Source organism: Lepisosteus platostomus, chromosome 4 (genome assembly GCF_059453375.1).
Source record: "Lepisosteus platostomus isolate fLepPlt1 chromosome 4, fLepPlt1.hap1, whole genome shotgun sequence".
In the NCBI taxonomy this organism is placed as follows: Eukaryota; Metazoa; Chordata; class Actinopteri; order Semionotiformes; family Lepisosteidae; genus Lepisosteus; species Lepisosteus platostomus.
The window spans coordinates 49,491,626-49,505,979 of NC_142614.1; positions in this window are offsets into that span (position 1 = coordinate 49,491,626).

Below are 14,354 nucleotides of genomic sequence, written 5' to 3' on the forward strand. Positions count from 1 at the left end.
ATTCCTCTTACCTTGGAGTTTTATCCTGACAGACAAATCCGAAAGGGTATTTGTAATATGAAAGGTAAGGTATGATAAAAATGCCATTTATTTACTGTTTAGCAAAGAAACAAGTATCAAGAGAGATGGGTATATGTATTCAGGAATAGTGTAAGCGTAGTGTGTGTTGCAAAGCACTTTCATATGCGACTGAAACACTTGGATCATACAGTAGGTGAATCTACAGCTCAAGTGTGGCAGCAGTGAGGAGTGGTGGTCAGGTCTCTGGACTCTGGACTGGAGAGTTGTGTCCAAACCCAGTTGATCATGATGTACTCTTGAAAAAGACACTTCACTCATATCGCACCAGTAAAGCTCCACTGTATGAACAGGGTCTCCAGCTCATCATTGTAAATGCGAATTTGTTTGCAGTTGACAAGTGATTTTAACAGCAATGATTTCTAACTTTTGTGCTTGTGTAATTAAGATTCACATTTTCCTTCGAGTCACTGTAAATGGTGTTGCAAAACACAAGATCTGTGAAGTCTTCCACTTGCTTTAAAAAATGCTGTAACCTGGCAAAGCATTCCTTTAGAGCTACATATAAGCCAATTTTTATCAGACAATTTATAGCTATGACACGCTGACAAATCCTAGTAAAGAAAAACAAGCTGTTGGTGGCAGGTATTTTCACTTAATATACCAGACGCAGAATGAGAATTATCCTTCGATTGTTCTACCTTCTAGAGGTGTGAAGTAGAGATAAAATATACAGTATATATATATTCATACACACTGCATGCTGTAAATATATAACATGTAGATAAATCTATTTTAAATGTATTTGTTACAGAAGGAAGAGTATAGAAGGAAGAGTATGAGAAAGAAAGGCTTGAGACGGATATGACATAGCTCATTGAGTTTAATAAAAAAAAACAACAGTGAGATTCATTGTACATTCACTTTACCTGAGGGTCTGAGCAGGTTTGAGGGTTGTACACACCTGTGGTATTTCATCATTCCCCGAAACAAGGAGCATTTTTGTTGATCATTGTTCTTTAGGTACAAGTTAATAAATCAAACATTCTAGGCCTGCTATTGCTTGATAGAAACATAATGCTGCTAACTGAAAATTTTTGTTTTTAAAATTAAATTGAAAGAGATATGTTGTACCTTTTCAGGAAGTAATACAGAAATGGCCATCTTCAGTACTCAAGTGACAGATACAGTATCTGCAGGTTTATGAAGTGCACTTCATTTAGCAAATCAGTTAAAACCTGTCCATAAAACCTGTTGTATGAACAGGAGAAACCATTTTTGATTGAGGGTATGAAGTGTACTGTATGTTTTAAGAATATAACTTTAAACAATAAAAATATTATATTACATTTGTTTATAAACAGTTCATTGATCCAAATGCACTAATCAAGCTATTAATTGAAAGGCACAAATCAAACATCTTCCAGATGTATGACATGTGATTTTAAAGGGGCCCCTATTTAAGTTATTTTGTCAACATGTTTCTAGATTTTTTTATTTTTTCATAATGAGATCAAAGCAAACTGCAGTACAACAGTTGCCTTATCTCCTTTGTTCAGAAGTGTTTTAGATATTAAACTGATAAGAACAAATCCAGTACTGTAGAGGTGTGTTTTGGGATAAAGTGCAGTGCCTTTAAACAGTTTGGAAACAATAAATACATTTCCTAAAATGAAAGTGGAACTTTTGCTGTTCCAAAATTTGAACTGTACTTCATGTTGGAAAATTATTTTGGCATTTTCATTTTCAAACGGTTAATGTGACAGAAAAGCTCATTTTTTTAATTTTTACTTTTTCATGTGGAACAAAAAATGATCTACGATCTTATAAGAGATTAAGAATTCTTTTACACTTTTACGGTAGTTTTCGGTGATATACACATGGTTGTCTTTATGACACAGGAAAGTCCTATATATTCTTACCAAAGTTGATCAAAGTTAATATGTGAACTCTTTTTCAAGCCTATTACTATTCTCACCAACAAAGTCGCACTTTTGAAAGAAAGGTGCAGTCCTTTTCTGAAAATCTACTACTCTTCCCTGAAGTCCTACTCTGAAGTTCTTCACAGAAGCTCACACCTGAAGAAGGCTTCATAGCCGAAATGTCGTGTTTTTTCTCTTCTCTTTTCAGCATGGAATAAACGTATTACTTGTTCCCAGTTTTTGCATAGGGCGGTACAGTGGTGTGGTGTTTAGCATTGCTGGCTCACATTCGAGTCCAGGGTTCAATTACAGACCTGGGGTTCTATCTACATGGAGTTTGTGTGCCCCCCATGTTTGTGTGGGTTTCCTCCAAGTGCCCTGGGTTCTTCCCACAGTCCATAGACATACTGTACTGGTAGGCTAATGGGCTTCTGGGAAAATTGGCCCTGGTGTTCAGGTCTATGTGTCCGTGCCTTGCAATGGACTGACATCCCGTCCAGGGTGTAACTTGCCATGTGCCCATTGCTTGCCTGCTTAGGTTCCAGCTCTCCCATGAGCATGGATTGGAAGAAGTGGTTAGAAAATGTACAGTTAGATGGATGTTTTTACATACTATGCGCAACCAACCTTTTGTGCTGAACCGTCAGGACAGCTGCCAGGCTGGGAAAGAGGCTAGATGTCAGTTGTATTTCTGTGAAGCTCCTGTTCTGAGAGTCGCAAACCTGTTTCAAATGATCTAGGATGATGACGTTTAGGAGATTTAAAATAAAATATTCTGAGGAGACTAATTCTTAATTAGCCTCTGCAGCTATTTTTACTCGATTAAAAATTAATTCTTGGCTTTCCAGGAAGAACTTGCAGAAATGGGGTGGGGTCCATTCAAATGAAACTTTTCAAAAATTAAAGTGTACTAAACCTCCTGGCAATTCCAAAGCTTCAAGTTTTGCCATTTGTTACTATCTTTGAAAGCTTGTCTCAAATTACTCACAATCAGCAAACCTTAAAAAGGCAATGTGGGGGGTTGCGGCATCATTCCTTAAATCTGTCCAATTATTGCAGCATAAAGAAAACTGTACTCAGTGTGATTGTACTCAGCTACCATGAGTGAATCATAGAATGAGAGGGTTGAGGATGATCTCACTAAGGGTTCTGGATTCTCACTAAAGTCTTCACTACAGGAACTGTATGATCTAAAACAGGGCTTGGCAGCCTGTGGAACATGTGCCATTGTTGGCATGCAAAGGTATTTTTCACTGCCCCTGCAATAAAAGTCTTATTATCCACAAAGAAATGAAGGTAAAAAAACAGTCAAAACTATGCTTAACTGCTCTGTAATTGTCTTCAACCTGCTACCCAAATGAAAGCTCTCTGGTGTAAAAAGAAATGAAGTGGTTTATTTATTGCATTATTGTTTAGCAGGGCTAGCCTATTGCTGTCACAGGAAACCTCACAATCCTTGCTACTGATACCATTTTTCACAATTACGTGTACAATCAAACATTTTGAACAAAAAAAGCTGTTACTAACAAAGCAAAGTTACACGTTCGCTCATGAACTTTAGGAGAGATTAATGTGGATTTGTTCAACATAAAGACCGTGTTGTTTGAGCTCTGAGTGTGTGGTTATAAACAATGTACCGCGATGAGCCGTTCTTGTGAGATACTGTGACTCAGATGGAATTCAAGAAGAGCAGTGCTGTCTAAAACCCATGCATGGCACAGCAACAGGATAAGAGATAGTTAAGGTGTTCATTAATCATTTTAAGGAAAGAGGAATTGGCTTCAAGAAAATATTTTCTGTAATGACTGACAGTGTCCCTGCTATAGTTGGAAAACCGAAGTCATTTGTAAAGGTCATTGCAGATCACATTTGCCAACTCACGGTAAAATTTCATTCTTTTGTTAATCTGGAGAATATTTGTGCTAAGTTTGAAAAATTATGCACTTAATAATGTGATGGCCACAGTGGTGAAAATAATGACTTTTCTTGTTGCTTGATCTGCCTGGACGCACAGGCAGTTTCAAGCTCTGCTGTGAGCCTGAGATCGGAGAACTTAGCAAGGAAATGCAAGGGTACAGTACAGTATGTATCACACTAATTTGTAAGGCTTGCAAGTTAATTTATATTTTGATATAATTTTAATATTAAAACCTTTTTCTTCTTTTTTGCAGTATCACTTACTTCTTTGCAGACATTATGTGGGATTTGGATTGTTTTTTTGTATAGTGACTGGAAATTTTAGACGTTCTTAGCCACTTAACTGCAATTTTTTCCAAAAATTGCTTTTAGCCTCACAGTTGCACCCCTATCCAGCGTCCTCCTTGCCCACCTCCTGAGTTTGGAGGGAGAGCCTGATCTACAGTAGGCTGTAGTAGGCTTCCACTTCTTAATGATCAACTACTCTATACTCAAACAAATATTAAGGGTCTTTTAAATGCTTTTATACCCTCTTCTGATCTTTGCCTTTATATAAGTTTGTCCCTGAGTTGTCTGGGAAGTTCAATGGTGTGAGAAATAATGTGAACTACTACTATCGCACACAGACAGATGCAACTCAACCTATTTAGTGGTTCATTAAGATAATTTTATGCACTTAAATTGATTTAGATATGCCACTGCAAAGGGTTTGAATACTTACACACTCATGACTTTCCCATTCTGTTTTCATATAAATTATTAATTTGCTTTTTTAATGTGTGCAGTAGGCTGTGTATATAATATTAATTTCTGCTTCTATTTCATGACTGCACGCTTCAAAGCAACAAAATAGAAGAACTGTGCAAGGGTTAGGATACTTTTTCAAGGCACTCTGTTTACCACACTCAGATCAGACGTGCCATTTCCCAGTGCTGCTGATGCAAGAGACTGCAGTACAGTATATGATTTATGGAGTCTCCATCTTAGCACCCAAAATCACAAAACATCTGGGAGTTTCAACAAGAATTTAGGCAGGAGGTTTATAAAATGTAGTATGAACAAAATGAGGGTGTTACAGGCTTGCTCTTCCTCTGCGCAGTCACCGGTGCTCAGTTCTTCATAGGTGTCAAATTAAACCAATCCACAGTCAAAAAGACACACAAAATGTTCTAATTTATTTATGAGGCATGAGACATAGTTATAACAAGAGACCAAATTGCTTTCCTCCAGTGCCCATTACAAAAGAACCAGAGTACCTTCCTCCCTGAATCCCACAAGAGAATTCCTTCAATAGAGCTCAACCTCTGCCTTTTATTGTGGAGGCTCCACTTCCTGTATCCTCCCACAATAAACTTAAAGACGCCTTACCCCTCTTCACATTTTCACCTAATAAATACCCCATTATACCAAACACAATACCTAAGACATACGTCTGTCACCACAAAAATATTTCTTCCACATATTATCCTTACAAAACATGAATAACTACGTTTAAAATAGCTATGTTTCCAAAGGGATGGGGAGATCAGCTCCCCTCCTGTCCAGAACAGGGCACTGTGAAAACTGGTGGCCGCCCGGTAGCTGTTTCCCAGAGTTAAAATTTGGACCTGACTCTGAATGTGGTTTAGACTATTAAGCAGGTGTGTGACCTGACAAACAATGATTGAAGCTACCAAACATTTCAAACTTTACCTGTTGTGTTTATTTTTCTTTTTTTGTTGTTGGCCTCCTACCATGATACATCCCACAAACAAAAAGGTAAGGACTAAATTAATTTATTTCCTTTATTTTAGAGGCTTACCCTGTAGGCCATTGGATGGGACCCATCACAAAGGGCATAAACTGAGAATGCAATCTTTTTTTTAAATAAACCAAAAATCAAATATGACTGGATCTTAATATGACTTAATTACATTTTGAGCAAAATATACAAATTTGAAAATTCATTTGCAGTACACTTTAAGGCACCCTTTGTTTTGTTCTGTGTTGAAGAGTAGGCGGTCACATACTGTATTGTACATAGCAAATCTACAAAGATCATGATGTTTCATTTTGGATTCCTGAATCACACTTTGTGGTTTTCCTTTTTAAAAATATGTATAGCTGTCAGGTTTGGTTGGAAAATTTAACATGCATGTTTCAGGATAAAATGGAAGCATAAATCATGCATATTAGAGACCAAATTCACTGTCAAAGAAAAAAAAAACCAAAGGATAAAGAATGCACAGCAGATTCTAAGCATAAATGGGAAGACAAAATATGTGCAACAGAAAGAAGAGCTACTTTTAATGAAATGTTAAACAAAGAAAAGGGTTAAAGTCACAGGCATCTCATTTACCAATAATAATACCTCAACACACAATAAACTGACACCACCCTAAAATGAAATGCAGGACCTGCATATCCCCCTTCACTCCTGGTAAACAGATGTTCTTTAATGGCACCACTTTGTGCACCATGGGATGCATTAGAGCACACTGGATGATCTTCTCACTCCTGCAAAGGTATGTCTCTGCTGGGATATTTCTGGATTGCAATCTAGATAAAAACGCAATAGAGATCCTTCATTTGAATAAAAAAGGGACAGATTTTCTTTTTTCTTTCAAGAGAAACTATCCATTACAGTAGCAGAAAGGTTTGAAGATAAGCACTTGAAGCTTGCTGCAGCCTCCAGAAGAGCAATCTCAATATATTCTGTGTGCTGTTTCCACATTTACAGTGTCAATACATCAGCATTGGAAACCAAATGGGGATTATCTTTACAAAAATATTTCAAAATAATCTCATTTGAATTCTTGTGGAATAAAATACAATGAGAAAATATTTTTATGTTGCTGAATAGATAGTTGACAACTGAATATTTAAGGACTTGGCTATTGTAGTGATCTGGACCTCACTACTGCCATCTCAGCTTTCTCAAGCTATACATGCTGCTCCAAAGAACTTTCCAGTACTGAGGTTATCTTAACAGGCTCAAAAGCATCAAATTCTTTGTTACGTCTTAGCTGGAGAAGAAATGAGGAGTAGGTGACAAGAATAATTACGAGGGGTGTCTGGCAAAATACAATTGTTTTTCTTGAATGCACAGCCCCATATGTGTCATACAAACTGAGAAAACACAATTTAAAAACCAATAACATTGAAAAAGACTGCCAAGGGGCTCCTAGTATTAGTGTTTGCCAAAATGTTTCTCACTATGAGTTTTGCCTGGCTTAAGAACCAGCCCCAGCTAGGAATATTGACAGTTTTATTTTTTAATGAATCATCTGGGTTATTGAGGTGATTATATGATGTTCTACTTTCATTACCTAAGCAACTTGTTTTGTCATGCAATTTGAGAGTCACTAAAAAAACAGCCACTCACAAAAATATGCCAGTCCAAATGAAGAAAGGAGAGCTGTAACAAGTAACATTGTAATTGTCTGAAAAAATAAAAGCATTCTAACATCATGCAGTCAAATTGATCAGGCCTAAATGAAAGCTTACAAGACTTACTAAAAGAGCTTCATATTTTCATGTATAGGATTGGTTCCACTTAACTGTCCAAACACTTTCTTTCTGATAGTTCTGAACATCCAAACTTTACTTACATAATACTGGCCTCTTCAGCTTTACAATATACAATTCTCAATTCTCAATTGAGAATCAATTCTCCTTATGGAAGGAGGGGATAAGAAAAAGAAAGACATACTATTTTAGGTAGGGGCTTATTTATCTTGGGTAATATGGTATCTGCATCCTCGGATTCAGCAAGGTGGTCACCACTGTTGACAGGTTTTTTTGCACAAACTTCCTAAAACTTTAATCCTTTAAGCCAACCAACAAGTTATTACTACAACAAGTAACTAAGAAATTCATGGCATTTACACACTTGTAAGGAAGAAAGGAAATTACTTTATGAAAGAAAGCTGGAAATGCTGTGAAATACGTTCCCCATGTCCATTGCCTCATTAGAACTGGTAGCCCTTCTTGAATCCAAAGCCACATTTTGAAAACATTTGATTTTGTGTTAATTGAAATGTTAAAAAAGTCCACATTTGAAAGCTTTGGTTTTTACATTCTTTTCTCTGTCTTCATTTTCCTCTTTTTAGTAATGATAGTACGTTTTCTTACCATATTTACAATATTTACTTTATAGACCCACACCCAACTGCTACAGCCATATAAAATGCTTACAAGAGACAGGATTGCAAAATTTAACATAGGATATTTTAATTGTATGGTCACGTTTTGTCTATCTAAGTTGAACCCATTTGAAGAATTCCAACAACAGATGATCAGAAGAGATTTCTGAGAAGAAACAGCTAATTTTAAAAAAGTATTGTTTTCAAAAGGAATGAAAAATTCAACTTCATCTCATTTCTTTTCCATTAACGTCTGTGTAATAAGAGGGAAGTACAGTAAAGACATCAGTTCTTGTCAGATCCACATTCTCCAGAAAGAAGTGAGGAATGACCTGCTGTCCTCCATCGTCTGACTTTCGTGTGGAAAACAATTGGTTAGTGTAACAGTAATCAGTAAGAAGTGGCTTCCAGGGGACGTTGACATCTGTTTTCTAAGAGGATAGCTGAGTCTCTGAAAACTGATCATTCATTATTGGAATTGGTGCTGCATGTGAAAGAGAACAAAGTTTAAGGACGAATTGACCAAATGACTATTGATGGATAGGTGGAAGGATGGTTGAGCAGAGCCATTTGGAGTGTGAGCATTTTTCTAAAATGTAAGTTTTGAGAGAGACTTTTGTTTCTTGAGGCATGTAAGTTGTTTAGCTGCCTGCCTATTTATAAAGTGGGTACAAAAAGGGAGTCTAGTTAGAGTTCAGAGACAGACTTTAATTAGTTTTGTTTTGCTATGTATGGAGTTTAATGCATGTGTGTCTTTTCATCAACAGCAATCTTGTTGTTTAGTTGCATTTAGAGGAGGTCATACAATTAAGATTAAGGTAAAGGTGAGACAACCAGTGTCCCTGCTGAGGTGACATTATTTATTGTATATATAATCTATACTCCTCATCACTGCAAAAAATTCATAATTTTATCAAGAACTGTTTAGCAGGTATATTGGCATTTTATTGAACAGATGTGATGTGGGTAAATTCATTATGCTGATTAACAATGTCTTTAACAAGCATGAGCAACATCTGCTGTTGTTGTGAAAGTCACAGGCAAGGTACATGTGTGGACAGCACATGAATCAATACAGCTATATATAACGTTTTGTGCACGTATCATATACAATATAGGCTTGTGGGATTTTACCCCATTTCTCAGGAGAGGACTTGGGCAAGCATGTGGCTCATCAGTTGTATATGAACCTCACACATTCTGCCATTTCCTACCCCAGATACTGTATTGAATGGACCTTATGTCTGGAAATTAGAATGTCCATTACATTCCTATCCCAATATAATCAAGATGTTGCACTGGATGCATGATTACATGCACTGTCCTTTTGAAATGTTTTTGCATCAGGGTGAGACCAAAACAGGAAATGCAAATAAGGTTCACTACTTGAATTGTTCATTCCTACACAGACAATCACATTTGAAACTCTCCAAATGATCTTGCATAGAACATTTAATGGATCATTCTGCATATCTGCACCACACTCACTGACACCCATTGTTTGGTCTACATAAAACCTTGATTCATTGCGAAAGAGGACATGTTTCTACTGCTGGTGAGTCCATTTGAGGTGTTGCTCCAACAAACTAATGGCAATAAGGCTTTATTATTTTGGTAAGCCTGGCATAAAGGATCATTTTTTTAACTATATTTCACATTTTGTAACATTATAAGAGGTTAAATCACCCCTTAACCTGTGCCCAGTCAAATTCAATAGTGGTGTAATTCTTATAGAACACTCAAAGTCATTCACTCATTAATAATCAGTTGATCAAAATGATTGTCAAAATGTCAAAAACATGTATTCTTTATTTCTAATAAGACATACAACCATAAATAAAGTGTATAGATTAAGACTGAGCATATAAAGAGAGTGACAAGTCTGGCTGTATACATTTGCTCTGATTTAGAGGAACTAAATTTGGAGCAATAACTGAGACAATCTAAATGGCATTGAGTGGCAGTTTCTTAGATTATGAGTGAAGTAATGGTGAGAATTTTAATGGCTTATGAAAATGTCAGAACATTTCAAAACAACACTTCAAAATTGTTTGTCTGACATTCTGTATAAAGGTAGGAAAAAAGCAAAGCAGGTACCCAAAATGTTAGTTTCAACATCAGTTGTGCTGATACAAAGAATACTTTGATCATTTCCACATTTCTAGCTTTATCACAGTGGCAGTGGGAGGTTAATTCAGATATGCGAGATTCAGGAAAAATGACTTGAACACATTTAATGACCTATTCTTTTAGTCTCCTGCATTAATTGCAGTTGGATTTTTCAGCCCATAACCGTTTTTAGGTTCACATTCACTAATGTTTGAAAAACAATGATAATAGCAGAAGTAATCCAAAAGTACATTTGTATTATACAGAAGAACAGCCCGTCGGTGCAGATTTTTGGGAATTAACTAATGACTCTTCTATGCACTGTTTACAAATCAGCATATTGAACTGTATTGTAATATCATGTTTTAATACACAGTATTCTAAATTATATCTTACTAGTGTGTTGAATAATTTTAACATTTATTCATTTAAATTCCTTTTAGTGATATAGAATCTAACATTGTTTTTATTGCTTCACTACATTATCTGGAATATATAATTGATGTGTTTACATGAACACTATACTATACACATAGTATAGTTCATTTTAACATCATATACTATGTTTTTGTTATCTGCATGTAATACTCTGCACGTCTACATTAATATAACATTATAACGGGCCAGGTGTTTGCCTAGTCTTGCATTCTGTTTAAATCATTTTGAATTTTTTTTGCAATTTGTATGGTGTTTGTTCCTCCACCTATTTTTTTATTATCTGCAAACTTCACTATTCTCTTCACTGTTTTGTTATTTATGTTGATAAATTGATAAATTAGGAAGACCAATTTGAAAGTGGTCCATATACCGATCCCTGTGGTACTCCACTGATTACATTAATTACATGGAGCTTTCAGCCATTGTCTGTACTTTTTGTGATCTATCCAATAACCGGTTCTCATTACAAACATGCATATTAACTAAAATGTCTGCTGTGTCCAACCTCTTATAAAGAACATTTCAAAAGCCTACTGCATATCTAAATAAACTGCAGTATATTATATGATATGTTATGTGATTATTACTGCTGTTGCTTGTTCACTGAATTCCAAAAGGGTAAACCAGGGGTGCACAGCTCTAGTCCAAGAGGGCCAGAAGGTGTCTTCCATTTTGCTTTCCTCCTGAGTCTGTGAATACCCAATTGATCTCTTTGTTTGCCTAATTGGACAAATAGAAGCCTCTCCTTTTTCTTAGCGAAATGGAAATTTAAAGAGATCTATAAAACCTGCTGGACAGCAATCCTTGAGGACAGCTGTGGAGTTGGGGAGCCTTGAGTTAATCTATAAACGGAGGTTTATGAAGGTTTGAGGTTTATAAATTGAGCCTTATGAAGATATAAACTAAATTATGCATGTAAAATACACCATTAGAACACACACTTTTTAGAAAAAAAACGGTGATCATGTATTCAAGACATTACTTTAGTATTAAGATAGGAGTGCATAAGATCAGTCTTGAAAGGCCACAGTGTCTGTGTGTTTACATTTCATCTCTTCTCTTTATGACCTAGTTGAGCTAATTGTTACCTTGAAGTAACAATGAAGAACACACCTGAAGAAGGCTCCACGGCCGAAACGTTGTGTTTTCTCTCTTCTTTTTTTCAACGTGGAATAAACCTATTACTTGTTCCTTTGCAGCCTACGCATACTGACGCAGCTACCCACCTGAACTACTAATTGTTACCTTAAATGGAACAAATAAATACGTTTCTAAGATGTTCAATTCTTGATTATTTAAAGACCTCTAGAAAACGTTTAGGTTTTCTAAATCAATGGTGAACTCTCCTGAATAAAAGTAATGGTGCCTTATTACATTGATCTGTGTGGACATATACATGTTAAAATACTGTAAATGAACTGATTAATGATAATAATAAATGATATAATAATCTTTGCACAACTAACAAACTAATAGGTTTATTGAATGCACAGATTCCATCATAACAGCCTCATTGACTGCTGAAGAAATCCCAAAAATACCTTTATGAATACTTGCCTCTAATACAAAGACAGTTAATTAAGCTGAAGCAATTTGATCACACAATAGATATTTATTAAACACTTCCAGTGTTTGTAAAGTGTGATCTTTCCTTTTGCTGAGTTCTGTGTGACATATTCTATTGACAATAGATTTTAAATTAGACACATCATTTTTTTAAATCTGGAGGACATTTTGACAAAATGAACCCAAGAGCAAGGATGCTAAAATAAGTTTATATAGTAAATATAAACATGTGGTATTAAGCAAATTATTAATGTATTAAATGCAAAAATAAAATGAAAATGGATGGATATCTGTATTTTTCACCAAGGACATAAAAGAAACGGTTATTTGGAGAGAACAGGACAGGTTGCAATAGGATTTTGGCTTTCAAAGCAATAACCATGAGGTTACAGGAAAGAAATGTTTTGCTAATCAAGGCACTAAGTCCAGTTCCGAATTGGTAATTTAATTATATTTTTTTTGATCAAGGATTAAAAGTCCCCTTGGGTGTTAGCAAAATCAAAAAGGCATTGTACATGATAAATTTTAGTGGTTTTTGTCTTTATTCTTTGAAAAATGTGAATCCATCCCAAGGAAGGAAAACACATGAAAAATAAACCACATCAGAGCCAAACACATTTTAATTATGAAAATAGGCAATCATTTATCTTCTGATTTATTGGCATAACTTTTTTTCCCTTTTTTATTCTCTTACTTTTGATGGTGGCATTTTTATAACAATTCAATCCATAAGTCATTCCATTAGGAATGTGCTTGTAATATTTTTGTTGCGCCATAGAAGACTGGAATTCACTGACCAGAATATTCCATGACATTTCCTGGAAGCTCTTAAAATTTCTCTTCTCAATCCAGCAAAACATTGAAATACCTACACCAGCTGCTATTGTTTTGTGGAAATTAGACGTTTTCTAAAGATTTTTCTTTGTATAAAAATGTAAACAAGGCACTTCACCATTCATCTCCCCCAAAATGTTGCTCAATTTTGACAAAGTAAATAAAATAGATGCTCTTTTTATATGGAAGTATTCCAGAATAAAAGGGGTCATGTATCCCTACCTCTCTATTAGTGTATCCCTGAATGCCATATCTTTCTACAGATTGAGAGAAAACATGAAAGGTTTAACATTCTATTTGACCTTTAATCCAAGTAGTGCTGTGCAGACCATAATGGTGCGTAAAATCCCATTTAGTTAATGTGCCAAAATGTTATGCTTGATTAGAAAATTATGAATTGTCCCTAAAAAAATCTAGAAAATATCACATCCCAGGAAAACACCACTATTAATTCAATATGGCAGTTTATTAAACATAAATAAGCAAATCACTTGGATAAAAGTCTTGGTCTGATTTCTTAAAAGGATATGACAATGCATTGTAAGAATAATCCGTTAAAAAATCACTTTTTTGAAGCTCTTTTCTTCTACTCTTTTTGTATGTTCCCACTTCTAATTTGTATCCCTCCCAATGAAGCATATATCTGTAATTTTGCTTCATTCTGCTTTTGCCATTTTGTTTCTGTGTGCTCCACACAACATTCTTCTTTTTTGAACTGATGTCTGTGTTGACAAGTAAATGGACATTTTTATTAAAACCACAGACTCTCCAGACTCTTCTTGTGTCACTGGCAGGTGTGAGAGAAGACAATTATTTCACCCTTCATAGTGTTTTGCAGCTTGTGTTTCAGATCACCTTGTCTTTTTGATCCAGGCATGTCTGTAGTAGCAGCAACCAACTTGATGGAGAAGATGTGGAATTTCTTTATAACCCATGTGTGACTCTCTGGTCCAAGGCCTTCAAGGCAGAATAACCAGAAACAGGAATGCTATGAAATTGAATGGAATGCTAATCAAGTGATTGTACAAATATTGTTACAGTATTATAATAATAATAATTAATAATAATTGCTTACACTTATATAGCGCTTTTTCTGGACACTCCACTCAAAGCGCTTTACAGGTAATGGGGACTCCCCTCCGCCACCACCAATGTGCAGCATCCACCTGGATGATGCGACGGCAGCCATAGTGCGCCAGAACGCTCACCACACATCAGCTATCAGTGGGGAGGAGAGCAGAGTAATGAAGCCAATTCACAGAGGGGGATTGTTAGGAGGCCATGATTGATAACAGCCGATGGGGAAATTTGGCCAGGATGCCGGGGTTACACCCCTACTCTTTTCGAGAAACACCCTGGGATTTTTAATGACCACAGAGAGTCAGGACCTCGGTTTTACGTCTCATCCGAAGGACGGTGCCTGTTT